Source organism: Narcine bancroftii, chromosome 3 (assembly GCF_036971445.1).
Source record: "Narcine bancroftii isolate sNarBan1 chromosome 3, sNarBan1.hap1, whole genome shotgun sequence".
NCBI classification, from domain to species: domain Eukaryota; kingdom Metazoa; phylum Chordata; class Chondrichthyes; order Torpediniformes; family Narcinidae; genus Narcine; species Narcine bancroftii.
The window spans coordinates 269650118-269672322 of record NC_091471.1 but is presented as its reverse complement, the minus strand read 5'-3'; the positions used below and the strand labels follow the sequence as shown (position 1 = coordinate 269672322).

Genomic DNA, 22205 nt, shown 5'->3' with positions numbered 1-22205 from the left:
CGTAAGGTTATCTCTGAAACAAAGTGGCAATTCCGGAGGAAGCTAGAGGCACAGGCCAGCTATGGCAGGGAGTGCAGATATGACAGCCTACAAAGTGAGAGCAAACACCATAGATGGTACTCAATGAACTGAACACCTTCTATGCCTGCTTTTAGAAGGAGACCCCAACAGTGCCTATGAGAATCCCTGCAAAGGCTGAGGGCTCTGTGATATCTGACTCTGAGGCCAATCTCCTGATGACATACCTGAGAGTACTGAAAAATCTGTGCCAACCAACTAGACAGAGTGTTCATGGACATTTTGAACCTCTCATTCCTGCAGTCAGAGGTTCCCACCTGCTTCAAAAGGGCCTTAATCATCCTGGTGACTAAGAAGAGCAGGGTGAGCGGCCTGAATTACAACTGCCCAGTAGCACTAATATCTTCCATAATGAAGTGCTTTGAGAGGCTGGACATGGCCAGAATGAAAACATACCCAAGTAAAGGTCTGGACTCACTGCAATTCAACTATCGTCACCATTGCTCCAGAGCAGAGCAATATCAATGGCTCTTCACTAGATCTGTATCACTTTGAAAACAGCAACTCATGCACAAGGTTGCTCTTTATAGACTACAGCCCAGTCTTCAACACCATTATTCCCTCGGTGCTGGTCAAGAAGCTCCAAACCCTGGGCCTCTGCACCCCACTCTATAACTGGATCCTGGATTTACTCATCAGAAGAGGACCACAGTCAGTATAAATTGGAAACAATGTCTCTTCCTCACTATCAACACAGACACACCTCAGAGATGTGTTCTTGGCCCACCATTCCACACCCATGACTGTGGCCATGCACAATTCCAATGCTATCTACAAATTTGCCATGGTTGATGGCAGAATCACAAACTGCAATGAGGAAGCGTACATGAGGGAGACCGCTCATTAAATGGTGTCATACCTACAACCTTATACTCAATGTTAGCAATCACAGAATTGATTGTAGACTTCAGAAGAACACAAACCAGTCCTCATCGAGGGGTCAACATGGAGAGGGGTCAATAACTTCAAACTCCTAGGTGTAAACATTTCCCAGGATCTGTCCTGAAACCTCCATGTCAATGCAGTCACAAAGAAGGATTGCCAGCAGCTATAATTTGTGAAGCGTTTGAGGAGATTCAGTATGTCACGGAATACACTTGAAAACCTACAGGTGTAATGTGGGGAGAACATCCTGGCTGGTGGCAACATTGTCTGGTATAAAGGTACCAATGCTCAGGACAAGAAAAAACTCAAGGGTTGCTAACTTGGCCTGCAACATCAAATGCACCAGACTTCACTCATCGAGGAAATCTACAAGAGGCAGTGTCTTAAGAAAGTAGCCTCTATCCTTAAAGACCCCCACCACCCAGGCCATGCTACTATTAGAAAAAGGGTACAGGAGCCAAAGGACGAGCACTCAGCAGCACAAGGACAGCTTCTTCCCCACTGCCATTAGATTCCTGAAAGGCACTGTCTTAACTTTGACTTTTTAATGCAATATTTTTAATTTATTTTTGTAAGGCGTTTTACATGAATGTTTGCACTGTGATGTTGTGGCAAAACAATGAATTTTGCACTTGTTCATGACAATAGATTCTGATTCCAACTAGAATTCATTGACAATTACCACATTAATCTAGTTGCCCTCTCAAAACCTTCCCTTCCAATGCTTTGCCCCATCTGTAAGCGACATTATCCAAGGGCATTCCAAGGTTCAGGTTCCTTTATGGTTGTACAGAATACAAAAAATTTGTTTATTTCTGTTTACCTGTAATGACACACAAAGAGACACCACTAGTCCAATGGCCTAATCAAGATCAGCAAGAGAGTCCTTACGTAGACAGGGCTCCCATGGATCTCACTAACTTCTCCGCTGCCTTCGTAACCACTATGGCAAACCAGAGCTCCAGGATCCTCAGTCCCTGGTTCCAAACTAAAGCTCTGAAAGCACAAACCCTTTGACAACCCTCCTTTCCCTCCACAACCTCACAAATTCTGGTCCTGATACTTGGCTCTCAGGATCCAAGTCTCCAGCAGCCTCCAAGTCCTTCAGCTGTCAAGCTCCTTGCTGGCCCCCTGCTGTGGTCCCTTACTTGAAGAGTGTACTCCTTTTGGCAGAGTGCTGCTCTTCTGCTGATCCTGCAGCACTCATGGTCTTGGCTGCCAGGCATGAGCACTAGCTTTGGGAAGCACAGGAATCTTTATGACTCCAAAGCAGAATCATTTAAAGTACTATCAATTTTAAACTTGCTTCATTTCATCTTATCAAAATTTGCTTTTCCAGTCACTTTTCAGGAATGTTCTGCATTCGATGTCCTTTTTGGTAATAATTTACAGCAATTTTCTAATCACAACTTGGTTTAATGCAATTCTATAAATGCTAATTGTTGGCAAACCACCAAGAAAACCTTCTCTGAAATAGTTCTGCTTGCAAACAGCTAAAACTTCAGACTGGTTTGGTGAATCAGACTCACTTCTTCACAGGCTAGCATTTAAAATCATAGGAACATAGGGAGTAGGAACAGGAGGAGGCCAAAAATGGCCCATCGAGCCTGCTCCGCCATTCAATACGATCATGGCTGATCTAATTTATGACCTAACTCCACCCACCTGCCTTCTCCCCATATCCCCTAATTCCTCTATCATGTAAAAATTTATCTAACCAAATTTTAAATATGTTTAATGAGGCAGCCTCAACCACTTCCCTGGTTAGAGAATTCCAAACATTCACTACTCTCTGGGGGAAAAACTATTTTTCCTCATCTCTGTCCTAAATCTACTCCCCCGAATCTTGAGACTGTGTCCTCTCGTTTTAGTTTCCCCGGCCAGCTCAAAAGAACCTTCCTACATCTATCCTATCCATACCCTTCATAATCCTATATGTTTCTATAAGATCTCCTCTCATTCTTCTGAACTCAAGTGAATTCAATCCTAGATGATTTAATCTTTCATCATAAGTCAACCCCTTCATCCCAGGGATCAACCTAGTAAACCTCCTCTGGACCGTCTCCAAAGCCAGTATATCCTTCCTCAAATATGGAGACCAGAACTGGACACAGTACTCCAGGTGCGGTCTCACCAGTACCTTATACAGTTGCAAGATTACCTCTCTACTCCTGAATTCAATTCCTCTAGCGATGAAGGCCAACATTCTATTTTCCTTCTTAATAACCAGCTGCACCTGCAACCTAACTTTTTGCGATTCATGCACAAGCACTCCCAAGTCCCTCTGCACAACAGCATGCTGTAGTTTTTCACCCTTGAAATAATATTCAGCTTTTATTTTTCTTGCCAAAGTGGATAACCTCACACTTACTAACATTGTACTCCATCTGCCAGACCTTTGCCCACTCATCCAGCTTAACCTATATCCCTCTGCAGACTCTCCACATCCTCATTACAATTTGCTCTTCCACTCAATTTGGTGTCATCTGCAAACTTGGCTACACCACATTTTGTCCCCTCCTCCAAGTCATCAATGTAAATAATGAACAGCTGTGGGCCTAACACTGAACCCTGCGGCACCCCACTTACCACTCTCTGCCAACCTGAAAAACTCCCATTTATCCCGACTCTCTGCCTCCTGTCAGACAACCAATTTTCAATCCGGGCCAATATACTTCCCCGGACTCCACTTTCCTGTAACTTACTGATAAGTCTCGTGTGCGGCACCTTATCAAATGCTTTCTGGAAATCCAAATATACAACATCAACCTGTTCCCCTCTATCCATCGCACCCATTATATCCTCAAAGAATCCTAACAAGTTTGTCAAACAAGATCTTCCCTTTCTAAAACCATGCTGCGTCTGCCTGATTGAACCCTTACGTTCCAAAAGTTTCACTATTTCATCTTTAATGACGGCTTCAAGCATTTTTCCAACCACAGACGTCAAGCTAATTGGCCGATAATTTCCAGTCTTCTGCCTACATCCCTTCTTAAAAAGTGGCGTGACATTTGCTGTCTTCCAGTCTGCCCGGACCTGCCCAGAATCCAAGGAATTTTGGTATATGACCACCAATGCATCAACTACAACTTCTGCCATTTCCTGCAGAACCTTTGGTTGCATATCATCAGGACCAGGTGATTTGTCTGGCTTTAGTCCCATTAGTTTCTCCATCACTACTTCCTTTGTAACAACTATTTTATCAAGGCCCTCCCCAACATTCGCATCCTTAACTCCGCACTTGGGCATGCTAGACATGTCTTCCACCGTGAAGACTGACACAAAATATTTGTTTAATGCCTCGGCCATTTCCTCATTTTTTGCTACCAGTTTTCCTTTCTCATCCTCCAAGGGTCCTATGTTAACTCTGGCCACCCTCTTTCGTTTTATATATTTATAAAATTTTTTGCTTTCTGTTTTTATATTTTGTGGCAATTTACTTTCATAATCCTTTTTCCCCATTTCTTATTACCCGCTTTGTAACCCCTTGTTGTCTCTTAAAGTTCTCCCAATCTTCCAGTTTCCCACTGCTCTTTGCAGCTTTGTACACCTGCGCCTTCAATTTTATACTCTCCTTTATTTCCTTTGTTAACCACGGTTGATTTTTCCCTCCTTTGCTGCCCTTTTTCCTGACCGGAATATATTTTTGTTGAGCATTACAAAATATTTCTTTGAAAATCTTCCACTGTTCCTCAACTGTTTCATCAATTAGCCTGTGCTCCCAGTCCACTCTGCCCAATTCCTCCCTCATCCTATGGTAGTCACCCCTGTTGAAGCATAATATATTAGTTTTAGATCTAACTATTTCCCCTTCCATCTGAATGAGAAATTCAATCATACTATGATCGCTATTTCCCAGATGGTCCCTGACTATTACATCATTTACTCTACCTATCTCATTGCACAACACTAGATCCAGGAGAGCATTTTCTCTTATGGGTTCCTTAACATGCTGCTCAAGAAAGCTATCGCGGATGCATTCTATGAAGTCCTCTTCCAGACTCCCATGACCAACTTGATTTTCCCAATCTATGTGGAAGTTAAAGTCCCCCATGACGACTGCCGTATCATTATTACATGCCTCACTTATCTCTATTTATTTCCTGTGCCACTAAACTATTGTTTTTATGGTGGGCAATAGATAACACCCACCAATAATTTTTTCCCTTTGTTATTCCTTATCTCTACCCAAATGGACTCAACATTATGCTCTTTAGATCCTATATCATTCCTCACTACTGCCTGGAGCTCATCTTTGATTAAGAGTGCAACTCCACCTCCCTTACCATCCTGTCTATCTCTTTGCACCACCTGATACCCTTGAAAGTTTAATTCCCATTTAGGGTCACCTTGTAGCCATGTTTCCGTGATGGCTACCAAATCATAGGCATGGGTACCGATTTGCGCCTCAAGTTCACTAACCTCATTTCTAATATGCGGGCATTCAGATAAAGTGCCCTTATTCTCTTTGTCCTTTTAATATCTCGTGACTTCTGTAACCTTTTCTTTTGATTTTTTTGCCCACTATTTTTCTTTGTAATTTTCTTAACACTACCATTGACCCGAAAACTCACTGCACCATCTGACTTTTTACTTTCTCCTCCCAGCATTACTTTTCCTATTTTACTTTTCCTGGCCATAACTTTATCTTCCCTACCCTTTTCCCTATCACTCTGGTTCCCATACTCCTGCCAAATTAGTTTAAACCTTGCCCCACTGCTGTACCAAACATACTTGCCAAAATGTTGACACCTTTTGGATTTAGGTGCAACCTGTCCCTCTTGTAAAGATCATGCCTTCCCCAAAAGAGATCCCAATGATCCAAGAAGCCAAATCCTTGCCTTGTACACCAGCACCTCAGTCACACGTTCATTTTCCTTATCCTTACATTATTTTCATCACTTGCATTTGGAACAGGTAGTAATCCAGAGATCACCACCCTAGCGTTCCTGTCTTTCAGCTTTCGTCCCAGCTGACTGTAATCCCTTTTCATTACCTCCTCCCTTTTCTTGTCAATGTCGTTTGTACCCACATGTACCAAGACATCAGGCTGCTCTCCCTCTCCTCTCAGAATATTTTGGACCCGATTTGTGATATCCCTTGCACCAGGGAGGCAGCACACCATGCAGGTATACTTATCTGGCACACAGATCCTACTGTCCGTACCCCTGACAATGGAGTCCCCAATAACTACTGCATTTCTCCTTTTCCTTTTCTTTTGCACACTCTGCCAGGCTCATTGACATTGACCTGGTGCCCGTGGCCATCTTCTGTCCAGTCATCTCCCTCAACAGAATCCAAGACAGCATAACTATTGCTGAGTGAGATAGTCATTGGTGTGCTCTCCGTTTTTCTCACTTTTTTCTTCCCCCCCCTGACGGTTTCCCACTTATCTGACACGGGTTCTGGAGTATTTATCGCCCTGAAAGTGGAGTCAATTAACTCCTCACTCTCCCTTACAAGCCGCAGGTCATCAATCTGCAACTCCATATCCCTAATTTGCTCCCTTAGTAACTGCATCTCGGTACACCTGGTGCAGATGTGGCCATTTGGGAGGGTGGAGGTCACCCATTGTTCCCACATCTGACACCCAGTACAGAGCACTAACCCTATTGGCATGACTCTGAATACGAAGGCAAATAACTCAGCTTACCTTTTCTCCTTGCCTGCTTTCGCCGAAGCCTGATAAGCCAAAGCCAGGAAGTCTCACTCCTTTACTGCTCCACTCAGTCACTGAGCCACTCCTCGCTGGCCGCTCCCTCTCCTTTCACTCCTTTTATTGGCCCCTTGACCAATTAACCCTGTCACTTTCAGCAAGCTCCTCCTCCAACTCCCAGCCGAACCAAGTAGGCCCAAGCCCCAGTAAGCCCGCGACTTTAATAGCTTACATTCTCCTCACTTTCAGCAAGCTCCTCCTCCTCTGACTCACTTTCAGCAAGCTCCTCCTCCTCTGACTCACTTTCAGCAAGCTCCTCCTCCTCTGACTCACTTTCAGCAAGCTCCTCCTCCTCTGACTCACTTTCAGCAAGCTCCTCCTCCTCTGACTCACTTTCAGCAAGCTCCTCCTCCTCTGACTCACTTTCAGCAAGCTCCTCCTCCTCTGATTCACAGGCCAACTCTCTCCAAGCTCCTCCTCCGACTCCCAGCCGAACCAAGTAGATAATATTACAACTTCTAGGGATCATAAAGCTCTTGCACTGCCCAAGGTCTGTATCCAGGATGTTTCAAACCCTATAAGTAGGACGTTGAGTAGATGTCCATATAGGAAGACAAGTAGATTCAGCAAAACAGATTGGCTTTTGATAGTTACAAGACTTAGAACACAACTCTAATTCCTTTTCCTTTAAAAATTTCAAGAATTGTCCATTTCCTGTCCAGATAGTAACATTCTTAATTCCAGGAATATTTTAATGTTTACACATTAAGCCACAAGAGCAATATCTCAGATTACATTGTAATTGACAAACCACAGGTTGTAAGCCAATTGGGCAGCATGGGCTTAATGGCCAAAAGGGCCTGTTATTGTGCTGTATGTCTAAATTTAAAAAGAAATGGTTAAGGCCAATTAATACAGAAATGCTGGATGAACTCAGCAAGTCTCGATGTTTCAGGCCTGAGCCCTTCTTCAAGGTATGGAAATAAAAGCAGGCAGCACATAAATAAATGGTGGGGGGTTGACTTTGTGAATGCAGAGCTGAAATAAAGGAGATAGGGAAAAGAAGGTCAGCACTACAGGAAAGGAGACCTGGTGGGAGGTAGCTAACAGAAAGTATACCCTCCAAATGGATGGCATTAATGTTGACTTCTGTGGTTTCTGTTAGCCACTCTCCCATGTCTCCTTTCCTGTAGCTCTGTCCTTTGCTTCCCTTTCCCCAGGCTCCTATTCCTCAGCATCTGCATTCAGAGCCAAACACCCACCTCTCTTTCCTTTCTTCTTGCTTCTTCTCCATTTCCAATTATTACTTTTTGTCTGTTAAAGTTGACCCATGCTGTAATAAAACAAACAACAGCAGAACCAAAGAGTGTATAATCATGTCTTTGTTGTATTACACTAGCAGGTATGAGGGCTACATGGAAAGAGTAACTCATCCTCCGCACTGAGCCCTACTCAAAAAGTACACAGCATCCTTGTACACTTTAGGCCAGTGCCTTTGTGCAGTTTTACATGTTTTTTACTACTTTTGTCCTTTGCAGTTTCTATGACTTAACCCAGCAAATTTGCTTCTCTTGCTTTCTACTCCCATTTTATTCCAGTAATGTTATGAGCTGTAGCCTGCTTATCCTACTAAAGCATTAACTCTTTGTTTGCCTTCTTGCTACAGTAAAGGCCGTCTTCCTATAATTCTTTATAACTCTGTTCTCCTCCCACGCCACTTCTTTTATTTAGGCACTGTCTGGTTTTTCCTCAGACCTTGAAGGGCTCAGACCCGAAACATCAGTTCTATATCTTTACCTCCTATGGAGGCTGTGCTCCTCCTGCATTACTGTTGTTTTTTTTTTAACCACAATCACAGCAATTGCAGACCTGTGTTGGTCAGGGTTGCGTAATATTCTACAAGTTTACCTGTGACCTACCCCAGTAATGGATGAGGTTGTGTACTGACAAATCAATTAAATAAAGTATCTGATCATTTGTGACATTGCTAAGAACTTCCTGGTCATTCCCCCCCCCCCCCCAAAAAATGCTTTTTTAATCATTCCGACAAGTTGGCTGCAAATAGGGTTAGGGTGAGGCAGGAGGGATAATGTATCCAAGACACTGTACAAATTGACAGAATAAAGCAATGTTGATTTCTAACCAGGTGGCCATTATAAGTCTAGCATTCAGGTACCCAGACCATCCAGTAGGCTGATGAAAAGTTCAAACCCCACTCCATCTGGAGAAATTAAATCCAGCTTCTGAAATAAGAATTTAAATCACAAAAATCCGTGGTTAGAGGCTGAGCGTTTTGTGTGTTTTTTTTAAAACTTCAACTACTAACTATGACACTCACGTTCTTCCTTCCAGGAAGGAACTGATGTAAACACTTGAAACAACCTCTTGGCCAAGTGAGGTATAAATAATGCCTGGCCAATAACACAACACAAGAAAGAACCCCTCCTGGTTGAGACTTGCGACAGGGACTGTATGAATACACGGCGAGTTTACTCAGTCATTGAGGTCCAAACGTTAAAGGCACCTGATCTGAAACTGAAGTGATAATACTGCTTGAAGGAGAGTGCATGAGTGGCGAGGTTTCCTGAAGAGCCATGAGGAAAGTTCGGTGACGAGCACCCTGCGGCCGGAGTGAACGCACCGAGGAGTCCGCAAGCGCCCAGGGTGACGGGGACGATCAGAAAAGCCCACCTTCCAGCCCCTTGGCGGCGGCCGCCCTCGCTTCAAATCACGCGGCCTGCCAGCTTCATCTTCCCCCAGGTTCTTCTCCGAGTCCGGACAACCTCCTCCCGCTGCCGCTGCTGCTGCTCCCACCCCTGACCGAGGGACGAAGCTGGCGAAGGAGGGCCGGCGGTGGAAAACAAGTTCACTTCCGGGTGACGGGGCGAGCACCGCCCATCCCAATCCCCTTCACGCCCGCTCTGCGCGTTGCGTCATTCGAAGGTCGCCAAGCAACGGGCGGCGGCGGCGGCAGCGCCGCCATTTTGGTCGATCGCGCGCGCAAACGCAAACGCTGGAGGAGCTCCGCCGATCTCGTCGCGCCCATAGGAGGTAAAGAATTATCTTTTATTTTCCCCCCCCAAAAAAGTTTTTGCGGGCCTGAGCTCCTCCTCAAGGGGTGAGCAAAAAGCAGACGGGCGTCTGAATAAAGACTAAGGAGGGTCCCCTCCCCCACCGAAGTGCTGGAGGAACTCAGTCTGGAAGCGTCCATAGGAGAGAGACTAAGTCGTTTCGGACCTGAGGCTTTCATCAAGAAATAAGCACACTACAGGAAATCTCAGGACAGAGCTTGCTGGGTGAAGAATGGGAGGTGGAGGAGCCCCACACCCAACAGCCAAAAGGTGTGACTTGGATATGATGAGGAAAGGGGATAATGAACTTTTGGCTCTGGGAAAGGGAGAGGGGGTGGGGAAGAGAGAGACAGAACTAGGGGGGAGGGGGGAAGGAGACGCAGTAGAAGAAATGGGATGGGGTTTCTTAACAGGAACTGGATAAGTCGGTGTTAACACCATCTGATTGGACAGTGCCCAGGTGGTAGATGAGGGTGTTGGTCCTCCAGTTTGCTGGTGGACTCAGTCTGGCAGGGTATGAGACCATGTGAGTGAGGGAGAATTGAAACGGGTGGCCACTGGGAGATGAACGTAATTGTGGCAATCAGAGCCGAGGTGTTTTAACCAAGTGATCTCCCGGTCTCACCGATGTAGACCACAACACGAGCACTCCTTGCAGTTGATGACCCCTGCAGAAGTGCTGTTGCTTCACTTGGAAGGACTGTTTGCCCCCCACCCCGAATGGTGGCGAGGGAGGATGCGTGGGCGCAAGTGGAGTTTTCCCTGTGGTCACAGGGGTAAGTACCGAGGGGGAGACGGTTAGTGGGAAGGGAGGTGTGGACAAGGGAGTCGTGGAAGGAGTGGTCCCTGCAGAAGGCAGATAGGGGAGGAGAGGGGAATGTGTGTCTGGTGGTGGGATCACTAGTAGGTTGTGGAAATGGTGGGGATATTGTTGGATACGGAGGCTGGTGGGGTGATACGTGAGGGCAAGGGGAATGTTTCCTTTTTGCGCATGGGTCGGAGGGGGCCAGGGCAGGTGTGCAGTAATGGAGGGTATGAGGGTGAGAGCTGAATTGATGGTGGTAGAGGGAAAGCCACATTGTTTGAAGAAGGAGGACTGATGATCTGGCATGGAAGCCCTCGCCGATGTGGCGGAGAAGGAAGAATTGAGAGAAAGGAATGGAATCCTTTCAGGGCATAGGGTGTGAAGAGGTGTAGTCGAGGTACCTGTGGGAATTGGTGGATTTGTAGATGTCTTGAGAGTTTGTCTCTTGAGATGGAGTGATCGAGAAAAGGGAGAGTGTTGCTGGAGGTGGATCAAGTGAATTTGAGGTCAGGGTGGAAATTGGCAGCAAAGTGGATGAGGCAGCACCAAATTAGTCGTCGATATAGAGTAGGCCATTTTGTCCCTCCACCCCTTCAAGCAACTGATGAAACTGCAAGTCGTATTTCTTTTTAGAAGGGATGTGGAAATTAAGTCAGAGGCCAGTGTCAATGGGGTCTTGCAAAGAGCAAAAAAGGAAATCTCCAACTATTCAGGGTTCACCTTAGATTATTATTAACAATTCTAATTGATAATTAGACAATTCAAAATTTTCAGATTCAAACTGAGCAAAAGAAACTTGAAATCATTCCCTTTGTTCAACTAACAGGCATTTTTATTAACTCAAAATAACACAACATGACCTTCAGGACTAAAAGTGTAAAGATACTGTCAGAAAGTCATCAAATGGAACTGTTCTTCACCTTTTTTAAGATATTGTATGTACAGGCAAATAACACAGGCAGCTGTCTTATCATTGAAGATCATCAGTCATGATGCAAGGTAAGATTAAAGCTGCTATCCTCAAGGCTAGAAGAAGCTACAGAAGGTAATGAATACAGCTCAGAAATCAGAACATTGGCTAAACTACATCTTCCACTACATATCACACCCCATTCATGTTCTTCTCCTTACATTACGGAAAAGGCTTTAGAGTAAGGGTGGCCAAACTTCGACCTTGGGCCAACTGTGGCCTGTGGCCCATTTTTAAGTAGCCCTGGGTGAATTTTAAAAAATAAAATGGAATATGGTCCATTAGAACATAGACTTGAACAATTAATTACACTGTATGTACACTGCAATTCTTAGTTTCAACAGTAGATGTTGCTGCCATTTTGAACAACAACTCGACTGGCCATTGCAATGTTACTCATTGATGAAAACATTTACCTCAGTTTAAAAAAAATTTGGCTCAGTTGATTAAACATGGACAGAAAATAGCAAGGGAGTGCCGAAAACTTCACACACAGTGGGGCACAGAATTTAAGGGGAAGTTTTTGTTTGATTTGGAAGGAATCTGTTGATTTTAATAGCCTATCACACTGGCCAACCCAGCAGTGTGAAAGCGTGCACCAACTGGCTGAAAGAGATTTTCTTCCCCACAGCCATAAAGCTCTTGAATGAAACCCATGCTGTCTCTGCTTGGTACTAATTTGATCTTTCTTTTCTTTTCATTCCATTCCAATACTTTGTAATTGTCCTCTCAACAGCTATATAAATATGAGTCCTATTAGAAACACTTCTCCATAGCACTCATATTTAAGATATTACAAGACATTTATTAATTTTAAACAAAGAAAACTGAAGGGATTTTGCAATAAAAAAGGTGCAGATGCAGGCAAAAACTTATGGATTTTTCACCCCTGCTGACTAAACATGATTTTTACTAAATGCAAGCAAATAATAGGATGAAAGATATAATCAAGTTAATCAACTTGAACCATCTTCTCCCAGCTAAATGGTTTTTTTATTATATACAAGGAAACTAGATGACGATTTACAGTAAAGATCTGCATATGCAATCAGAAGCCAATCAACTTCTCGTCCTCTTTCTCCACTTTCTGACCCTTTTATTGCATGCAAATAATAAAACACTGAAAATGTGCTTAAGGTTATGCAAATGCAATCAGAAATCAGTCGGCTTTGACCTCGCTCTCAGTTTAACTTTAAGAGGCAGTTAGATATTTCACATTCCAGATAGTTACTCGGCATTAGTCTTCTGCCTTTGCTCCATTGTGTGGAAATATTATTTTAATCCCTGCTTCATATCGAGGGTAGCAGTATCCAGGAAAATGCTGTGGATGTTAGAAATCAGAAGTAAAAAAAAAACATTAAATGCTAGAAAAGCTCAGAAGTTACATAACTTTGGTAGTGAAAGTAAAGATTAACACGCAGGTTCATATTGCAATAAGGAAGACATTACAAACACCCTTTTTCAGCAGAGGGACAGCCTTAAGACTACCTGGCATCCCCGATCCAAACACTGGCACCTCCTGGACTACATCCTGGTGCGAGAAAGTGACAAACGAGATGTGCTCCACACTAGGGTCATGCCCAGCGCGGAATGCCACACTGACCACCGACTGGTTCGCTGCAAGCTCAACCTTCACTTCAAGCCAAAGCCCAGGAACAGTAAAGCCCCCAGAAAGAGGTTCAATGTTGTAAACCTGCAGTCAGACGAAGTGAGAGGAAACTTCCAGGCAAACCTCAAAGCAAAGCTCGACGATGCAATCCGCCTCACGGACCCGTCCCCTGAAACCCTCTGGGATCAGCTGAAGACTACCATACTGCAATCCACTGAAGAGGTACTGGGCTTCTCCTCCAGGAAAAACAAGGACTGGTTCAACGAAAACAGCCAGGAAATTCAGGAGCTGCTGGCAAAGAAGCGAGCTGCCCACCAGGCTCACCTTACAAAGCCGTCCTGTCCAGAGAAGAAACAAGCCTTCCGTCGCGCATGCAGCCATCTTCAGTGCAAACTCCGGGAGATCCAAAATGAGTGGTGGATTAGCCTCGCCAAGCGAACCAAGCTCAGCGTGGACATTGGCGACTTCAGGGGTTTCTACGAGGCTCTAAAGGCTGTGTACGGCCCCTCACCCCAAGTCCAAAGCCTGCTGCGCAGCTCAGATGGCAAAGTCCTCCTCAGCGACAAGATCTCCATCCTCAACCGATGGTCAGAACACTTCCAATCTCTTTTCAGTGCCAACCGCTCAGTCCAATATTACGCCCTGCTCCAGCTCCCTCAACAGCCCCTAAAGCTAGAGCTGGATGAGGTCCTCACCCAGGATGAGACATATAAGGCAATCGAACAACTGAAAAGTGGCAAAGCAGCAGGTATGGATGGAATCCCCCCCAGAGGTCTGGAAGGCTGGCGGCAAAACTCTGCATGTCAAACTGCATGAGTTTTTCAAGCTTTGTTGGGACCAAGGAAAACTGCCTCAGGACCTTCGTGATGCCACCATCATCACCCTGTACAAAAACAAAGGCGAGAAATCAGACTGCTCAAACTACAGGGGAATCACGCTGCTCTCCATTGCAGGCAAAATCTTCGCTAGGATTCTCCTAAATACAATAATACCTAGTGTCGCCGAGAATATTCTCCCAGAATCACAGTGCGGCTTTCGCGCAAACAGAGGAACTACTGACATGGTCTTTGCCCTCAGACAGCTCCAAGAAAAGTGTAGAGAACAAAACAAAGGACTCTACATCACCTTTGTTGACCTCACCAAAGCCTTCGACACCGTGAGTAGGAAAGGGCTTTGGCAAATACTAGAGCGCCTCGGATGCCCCCCAAAGTTCCTCAACATGGTTATCCAACTGCACGAAAACCAACAAGGTCGGGTCAGATACAGAAATAAGCTCTCTGAACCCTTCTCCATTAACAATGGCGTGAAGCAAGGCTGTGTTCTTGCACCAACCCTCTTTTCAATCTTCTTCAGCATGATGCTGAACCAAGCCATTAAAGACCTCAACAATGAAGACGCTGTTTACATCCGGTACCGCACGGATGGCAGTCTCTTCAATCTGAGGCGCCTGCAAGCTCACACCAAGACACAAGAGAAACTTGTCCGCGAACTACTCTTTGCAGACGATGCCGCGTTAGTTGCCCATTCAGAGCCAGCTCTTCAGCGCTTGACGTCCTGTTTTGCGGAAACTGCCAAAATGTTTGGCCTGGAAGTCAGCCTGAAGAAAACTGAGGGCCTCCATCAGCCAGCTCCCCACCATGACTACCAGCCCCCCCACATCTCCATCGGGCACACAAAACTCAAAACAGTCAACCAGTTTACCTATCTCGGCTGCACCATTTCATCAGATGCAAGGATCGACAACGAGATAGACAACAGACTCGCCAAGGCAAATAGCGCCTTTGGAAGACTACACAAAAGAGTCTGGAAAAACAACCAACTGAAAAACCTCACAAAGATAAGCGTATACAGAGCCGTTGTCATACCCACACTCCTGTTAGGCTCCGAATCATGGGTCCTCTACCGGCATCACCTTCGGCTCCTAGAACGCTTCCACCAGCGTTGTCTCCGCTCCATCCTCAACATTCACTGGAGCGCTTTCATCCCTAACGTCGAAGTACTCGAGATGGCAGAGGCCGACGCTGCTGAAGATCCAGCTGCGCTGGGTGGGTCACGTCTCCAGAATGGAGGACCATTGCCTTCCCAAGATCGTGTTATATGGCGAGCTCTCCACTGGCCACCGTGACAGAGATGCACCAAAGAAAAGGTACAAGGACAGCCTAAAGAAATCTCTTGGTGCCTGCCACATTGATCACCGCCAGTGGGCTGATATCGCCTCAAACCGTGCATCTTGATGCCTCACAGTTCGGCGGGCAGCAACCTCCTTTGAAGAAGACCGCAGAGCCCACCTCACTGACAAAAGGCAAAGGAGGAAAAACCCAACACCCAACCCCAACCAACCTATTTTCCCCTGCAACCGCTGCAACCGTGTCTGCCTGTCCCGCATCGGACTTGTCAGCCACAAACGAGCCTGCAGCTGATGTGGACATTTACCCCCTCCATAAATCTTCGTCCGTGAAGCCAAGCCAAAGAAGAAGGAAGACAAATGCGTATTGTCTTTATTGAAAAGGATTTGGAGTAAAAAAGCAAGAATTGCTGAATTTGTCTACTGGATTAGTGTGAGATCAGAAGTAGCATAGTTAACTGGTGAATATGTTAAGACTTCATTGGGTCCACTACTATTTGAGGCAGCTTAGTGGCACAAGTAGTAGAGTTGCCTACTCCAGTGACCTGACCGTTAATTCTATCTTTGCGAAGTTGCATGTTCTCCCTGCATAGTTACTTTTTGTACTCCAAAAATTGGAAGGATTGTTAGGTTAATAGACTACTGTAAATTTCCCCTAGTGCATGTAGTCAAGTGTTAAAACCGGTGGAATGGGATCTGTTAGTGAGAATGCAAGGAGTATAAAGTGAGTGAGGATATGATGATCAGTAGTAAAATGGGTATGTGATGATTAAATGGACTTGGTGAGGCAAAGGTCTGTTTCCATACTTTATCTTCAAAATATAGAAATGCTGGAGGGACTCAGCCAGTCTATAGCAGAGTCCATAGGAGGTAAAGATATATTACTGACATTTTGGGCCTGCGCCCTTCCTCAAGGTGTGAATGAAAATAGACAAGTGTCTGAATTAAAGGTTGGGGGAAGAATGGGAGGAGGAGGAGTAGAGACCAACAGTCAAAAGGTCTTAATTGAATATATAAGAGGAAAGGTGAGAATTGATTTTGGCTATGTGAAAGGAGACGGGGATGAGAGACCACAAGAGGAAAGGAATTTGTAGGGGGGGGGGGTGGGGTTGGTGTTTCAACAGCAACTGGTGAAGTTGATGTTCATGCCATCTGGTTGGAGGGTGCCCAGACAGAAGACGAGGTGTTCCTCCAATTTGCGGGTTGTCTCGCTAGCGGGCTTCAAAAGTAAGCAATATACCTTTTCCTCCTAAGGATGCGGCTCGACTGGCTGAGTTCCTCCAGCTTTTACTAACACAGATCTGCAGACTTTTGTGTTTCACTCCACTTTTGCTAATATACTGACTTTTGAGCATTTCCAGACCATGAAGCCATTCAAAACTAATCCCATCTGCTCCCATGTGTTCCATATCCCTCTGTTCCCTGTCTCTATCTAAATGTCTCTTGAGCATGCTGTTCTACTTGTCTTTACCATCTGCCTCTGGCAGTGCATTTTATGCCCTTGCATCTCTGCGTAAAATACCTTGCCTTGCACATCTCCTTAAAAATTGCAGGTGCTGGAATCTGGAGGGAGAAACAAACTGCTGAAGGAACTCAACGGATCTACAACTGACAGAGCAAATCTTGATTATTGGTGTTGAGATTAAAACAAGAGGACATGAGTTAAGAATTAAGGGGCAGAGGTTTAGAGGTAACATGAGGGGGAACTTCTTTACTCAGAGAGTGGTAGCCGTGTGGAATGAGCTTCCGGGAGAAATAGTGGCGGCGGAGTCAATTGTATTATTTAAGAAAAGTTTGGACAGGTATATGGATGAGAAGAAGATGGAGGGTTATGGGCATTGTGCAGGGAGGTGGGACTAGAAAGGGGTGTTTAGTTCGGTGCGGACTAGAAGGGCCTAATGGCCTGTTTCCGTGCTGTAATTGTTATGTTATGTTAGAATAATGAATAGTAGAAGATCAGTGTCTGATATTTAAATCTTTGATTTAAACATACTTTTCCAATCTCCATCCAATTTACATGTAATTGGCTTTACTTAAGTTTAAGACCCTATTTTCTATCTTAATTTTGCCACCCTCAGACTGAATGATGGCTTGTGAGTCTTGATTTTAATGAATGGGACCACATAAAGCCCAATCTTCGCGCAGGTGTGTCACACAAGGATGCATCACCACTTCCAAACTTTTCTTAATTTTTCTCATCATATTGTACACCATAATTTCAACAGCCTGAACACTAGAGACAGAAAAGACTTCAGATGTTGGAATCTGGAGACAAAATCAAACTTGTGGAGGAAATTAGTGGGTTGAGCAGCATCTGGGGAGGGAAGTAATTGTCAACGTTTCACGTCAAGATGTCACAAACAAACAGCGATAATTCCTTTCAACCCCACAGATGCTGTTTGACTTGTGAATTCCTCCAGCAATTTGCTTATTCCAATCTTTGCACTGGAATGGAGCTCATTGACAGAACAAATGAGAATCTGTTCCACTTCTGTGGCCTTCAATCCAGAACTAAGTTCACCTCATCTTCAGTCAGAGTTGCAGAACACAGATGATGCATTTGTATACATTCTGTGGTCAAGCTTGAAGCCATTGTTGACATAGTCAGTGATGTTTGCAAGAGAATGGGCCTTATATAACATGCACAAAATAAGGTGCCTCCACTGACCTACTCTCTGACAATAAAGATCCACAATAATACCCTGGAAAATATGGACTTTTCCATATCTCAAAGCTATTTTCAATATAGATAACCTAATAAGATTAAATATCTCCAGGTGTCTTGACTTTTGTCCAGCCACTGGATCCAGATGGGAATTGGGAAGAAAGAGTGAGGCTGACTCTTTACAAATCTGCCTCACTTTAATCCAAATCAAGCACTAGTCTCGATACCATCATCAATGATCTGTCATATATTGCATCCAAAGTAAGAATATTGTAGTTAACAGGAGAGATGATGTAAAACCACCATTTAAAATAAAATACCTAAAATCTTTGGCTAGTAATTGCCCCACCACCTTCAGCCACTTTGCCAAGATTTCCATAGATCTTACTTTCTTGTGGGCAATCCCATGGGAGATTGAATAGTTGTATACAATAAGCTATAATCCTTGATGTACATTCCCTTGGAAGATGTCATTTGGCATTGTAACAAACAGGGACATCTGTTGGAAGCATAAGTTATTAACGAATGTTTCACTTCAGAAGAGATGGGTTAATTATAAGCATAGCCCATACAGTTGTACTTCAATGTTAATCAGACAAGTGTTTCATGAATATTTTTTGATAACTGAAACTAAACATATTCAAAGTATGCAGATTTTGTGGTTTTTATTCATGATTTATAGATAACAATAATATCGCAGCTGCTTTAATAGTGCTGCAGCTTACAGCGGGAGGTGAACTCTTGATCCGTGCACCCAAAACATGAAAACACAGACCATTATCTGGCCTCGGTCGATATTCCATTTAATGTGTGCAGCCAGTACAATGATAGCATAAAAATAGGCATTTCAGGGAAAGTTTGTCAATGCATTAAAAATTACATCAAATGCAATGAAAAGTCCAATAAATAAATAAATATTTGAAGCACAATAAAAATCTTGCAACTTATTCAAGTCAAGTTCAACATAAATTTTCAGCGGCATACATGTGTTATGGAATTGTGACAGTACTGTTTTATCATCAAAATGTTGCATCTAACTAAATTAAACAGAGTTACTATAGGATACAATCAACTGCAGATTGCCTAAAGAGGACTGCAGTAAAAAAGATTGCTGTACATGAGATACATTTATCTTCTACACAATACTGCTGGAAATTCTTGAGTAAAAGCCTGCCAAAAATATTGCTTTCACACATAAGTAATGCATAATGCCATATGGATCATTCTCAGTTAAAAAGCCATTTAATTGATTTATGCTTTACATGTCAAAAATTAAATTTGTTGATAGTCCTTTGAAGCCCTGGAAATAAATTGGAATTAATAGTACATTTTCTGTCTGGTGTGGTTTTATGTCATACTTTATCTGGCACAATAATAGAGAATGACCGATTTGACAAAATTATATAAAAGCTTTTTCACATGAATTTACTTTTGCCTTACAACTTAAAATATAACAATTTATATACTTAGAAAATCAATTTCTCAGTATCAGCAGTTTATCTAGATACGAAGAAAAACAATTGCAATAATTTCTGCAATAATAGCAGGCAAAGTTGTGGAATTTGTAAAGCAACCACATACAAAAATTAAATATTCTTACACATTAATAATCTCTACTAATACAAGATGGTTTGGAGTTTTGTCAATTATTTACATGATCTTCCTGTTTTTGCATAAAAGTCAAAAATTGTTATTAAAGAGAAGCACATCTTATGGACTTCAATATAGTCAAATAGGTGAGAATTTCTGTGGGAATTCCCCTCTTCATCTGCTGTACCCCAAAGAAGGAGACAAAAGACCAGTAAAATCACAGAGTAATTGGCAATATTTAAGATTACTTTGCAAATAAATGCATAACATGTTTCTCCCCAAGTCAAACTCAAGTTTCTTTTTGGTTTACAATCCTTCAATTATATTTGTCAATGTGTTTTTCAGCCTGAGGTTTTAAAGCTCTTGATGTGCTTTGTTACACTTGCTGTTCACCACCTGATTTGAGCAAGGAGAAAAACATTCTTTAGAGTGCTGGCATTTCAGGACACAAGATGTGTGAATTATATGTTACCAAATTATAATCCTTGAACTTCAACAATTAAGGCAAATATTTGAGGTGACCTATCAATCAGTATGCCTAGGCATATTCACTGACTGCACAGGAATCACCTACCTTTTAGCCCAAGAATGCATGTAATATTATTTCAGCCCCTACAGCCATTATATTACTGTTAGTGTGCATGTTAACACATAAAAGGGAAATACTCTCTCACCTCTTCTATCACTAGAGACTTTCACACAGCCGCTTTGTTCTGGGATATTTGCGGCTTTTTTATGCTGCACCTGCTGTCTAAAAAGCACCAACACGGAATGGTGAGATCATTCCAATCCCGGCTTTTTCCTGGCAGTAGGCACAGTGTCAGTTCTGGAATGCTGTCTCTAAGGGCAATCCAGCATTCCGGGACCAACTTGAGTAAGTATGTGTACCGTATTTTTTTTAAAAAGTGTATTTACAGGTAAGCATTTAAACCTTGGACAAAACATGCAAATAGGACAACAGGAAAAATCTTTTTAATAATACTGTTGTCCTGCCCTCTCCCGGTGGCCCATAATTATACAGCAAAGGTAAAAGGCAGAATCATTCTGGCTGACAGCAAGTAGTTCACGAGGGAGTACCTGACTGGCAGGCACTTGGGGTTTAGCTCATCTTGGATGTCTGTGCATGCTTTCATATGCAGAAGTCTGAAATGAGCTGCAGATGAATTAGCAGGAGTGGGAGATGAAATGAGCTGGTAGTGAAATAGTGATGCATCTTCAACTAGACTCACTGTTTTGTTGTGTTGCTGGAAGGAGAATGAGAGATGATTTAATTCATAAGTACATAATATGGGGTGGTTGTTCATCTTTCAAAATACGGCTTGATCATTCATGAATAAGATAAAGAGTGTATGTGTATCAAAGGGTACTGTATCTGGAATTCTATGGAAGGAGTGAGTGAATGACACTGAATGTAGTCAAGACAGTCACTGACAGACCTTCAGATATTAAAGGAGAGGAGATTAGTGCAAGGGAATTGCATTGTGATAAAAGACAAGTTCCCACACTGATCCCACAGCCCTGCTCTCAGCTGTCCCCAGGTGTCTCTAGTCACCTTGTGTTGTGAGCAAGCTGGTCTGTGGGTTTGTCCTCACTGAACAGTGAGGTCCACCACCCAGTTTTCCCCCCTCCCCCGACACCCCACCACCAGCCCCCAATGGTAGCAGTAATTAGTAAGGGATTACTTAAGGTCGTATATGAATGGAAAGAAAAAAAAAATTGAAAACCACTGTTTTAATCGTCCCTCATTGACTCGTTATGTGCAGGGTTTCATCACTCCAAAGGAAATGAGCCGATGATAATTTTTCTCAGGCAAAATATTTCAATAACAATTGGGTCTGGAGCAATTTTTTTCCCCACTCACATCCCACCTTAAGTAATCCTTACTAATCACGGAGCACCTATGGCATAGGAATTACTTAAGGTGGTATGTGAATAGAAAGAAAGTTTGAAATGCACTGCTATAGATCAATACTTGCAGTAGATTTTCCCATGCTCTAATAAATTGTCCGCCTATGTTTTATTAAATTGTGTGCTTATTTCTGACGCTCTTTTATAAATTGTGCGCTTATGTTTCATTAAATTGTGTGCATATTTTCCCATGCTCTTATAAGTTGTGCACGTGTTTTATTCGCTCTATGATTTTCCCACGTTCTATTATTTGTTGTGTGTTAATAAAAGTAACATTTGATAGCAAACCCTTCTGTCCACACTTGTCTCTCATGGACCTGACACTTTCACAACACACCAATGACCAGTGCGGGGACTGATAGCAATGATGCCAATGAGCCACACACTGAAGATGATCACTGTCAGCATTACTCACCATTATCACCTTAATTTCAACTTCGCATTTAAATCTGGGGGAATAATTTTGAGCCATTTTTGGGGAAAAAAGTTGGACTAATATGCTGTCAAATATGGTATGTTGTATGTGACACTAGATGCTGATCTTTTTAAGATACACATTCAGCCTCTTTTGCTCTCGGAATGCTGGCTTGCTATGTAAAAAGACATACTGACCCAGCTTTTTTCGGTTCTCTGTAAACGGCCAAAGCTGGCTTAATTCTGGGTCTTCCCTATGGCAATATCGCGGGATTTCTGTGTAAAAATCACTAATTTATACAAACCTATGCATTGTATATGTAAACAGTAGTGTGTAAAGCCCTATGTAACATGATTTGTATATCTCTTGAGACAGTTCAACAGAATTACTCAGCTAAAATGTATGGAAAATAAATGATATTTCACAAA

General features: G+C 43.3%; 1 protein-coding gene and 1 long non-coding RNA gene across 7 annotated transcripts in view; one reads left to right on the top strand and one right to left on the bottom strand.

Moving 5' to 3' along the window:
• LOC138758746 (PWWP domain-containing DNA repair factor 3A-like) overlaps positions 1-9497 on the bottom strand; it is a 53508-nt gene extending 44011 nt beyond the window's left edge. For 3 of the 6 annotated variants that reach the window (XM_069928090.1, XM_069928088.1, XM_069928093.1), the window contains exon 1: positions 9311-9497. The gene's annotated coding sequence lies outside the window, so the exon portion shown is untranslated. The other 3 variants (XM_069928089.1, XM_069928091.1, XM_069928092.1) reach the window with 3 other exon arrangements.
• Positions 9498-9557: 60 nt separating this feature from the next.
• The window catches only part of LOC138758749 (uncharacterized), a 53086-nt gene continuing 40438 nt past the window's right edge, over positions 9558-22205 (top strand). Inside the window, exon 1 of the long non-coding RNA XR_011354414.1 lies at positions 9558-9670. This is a non-coding gene — a long non-coding RNA (uncharacterized lncRNA). The remainder of the gene's footprint in view (positions 9671-22205) is intronic.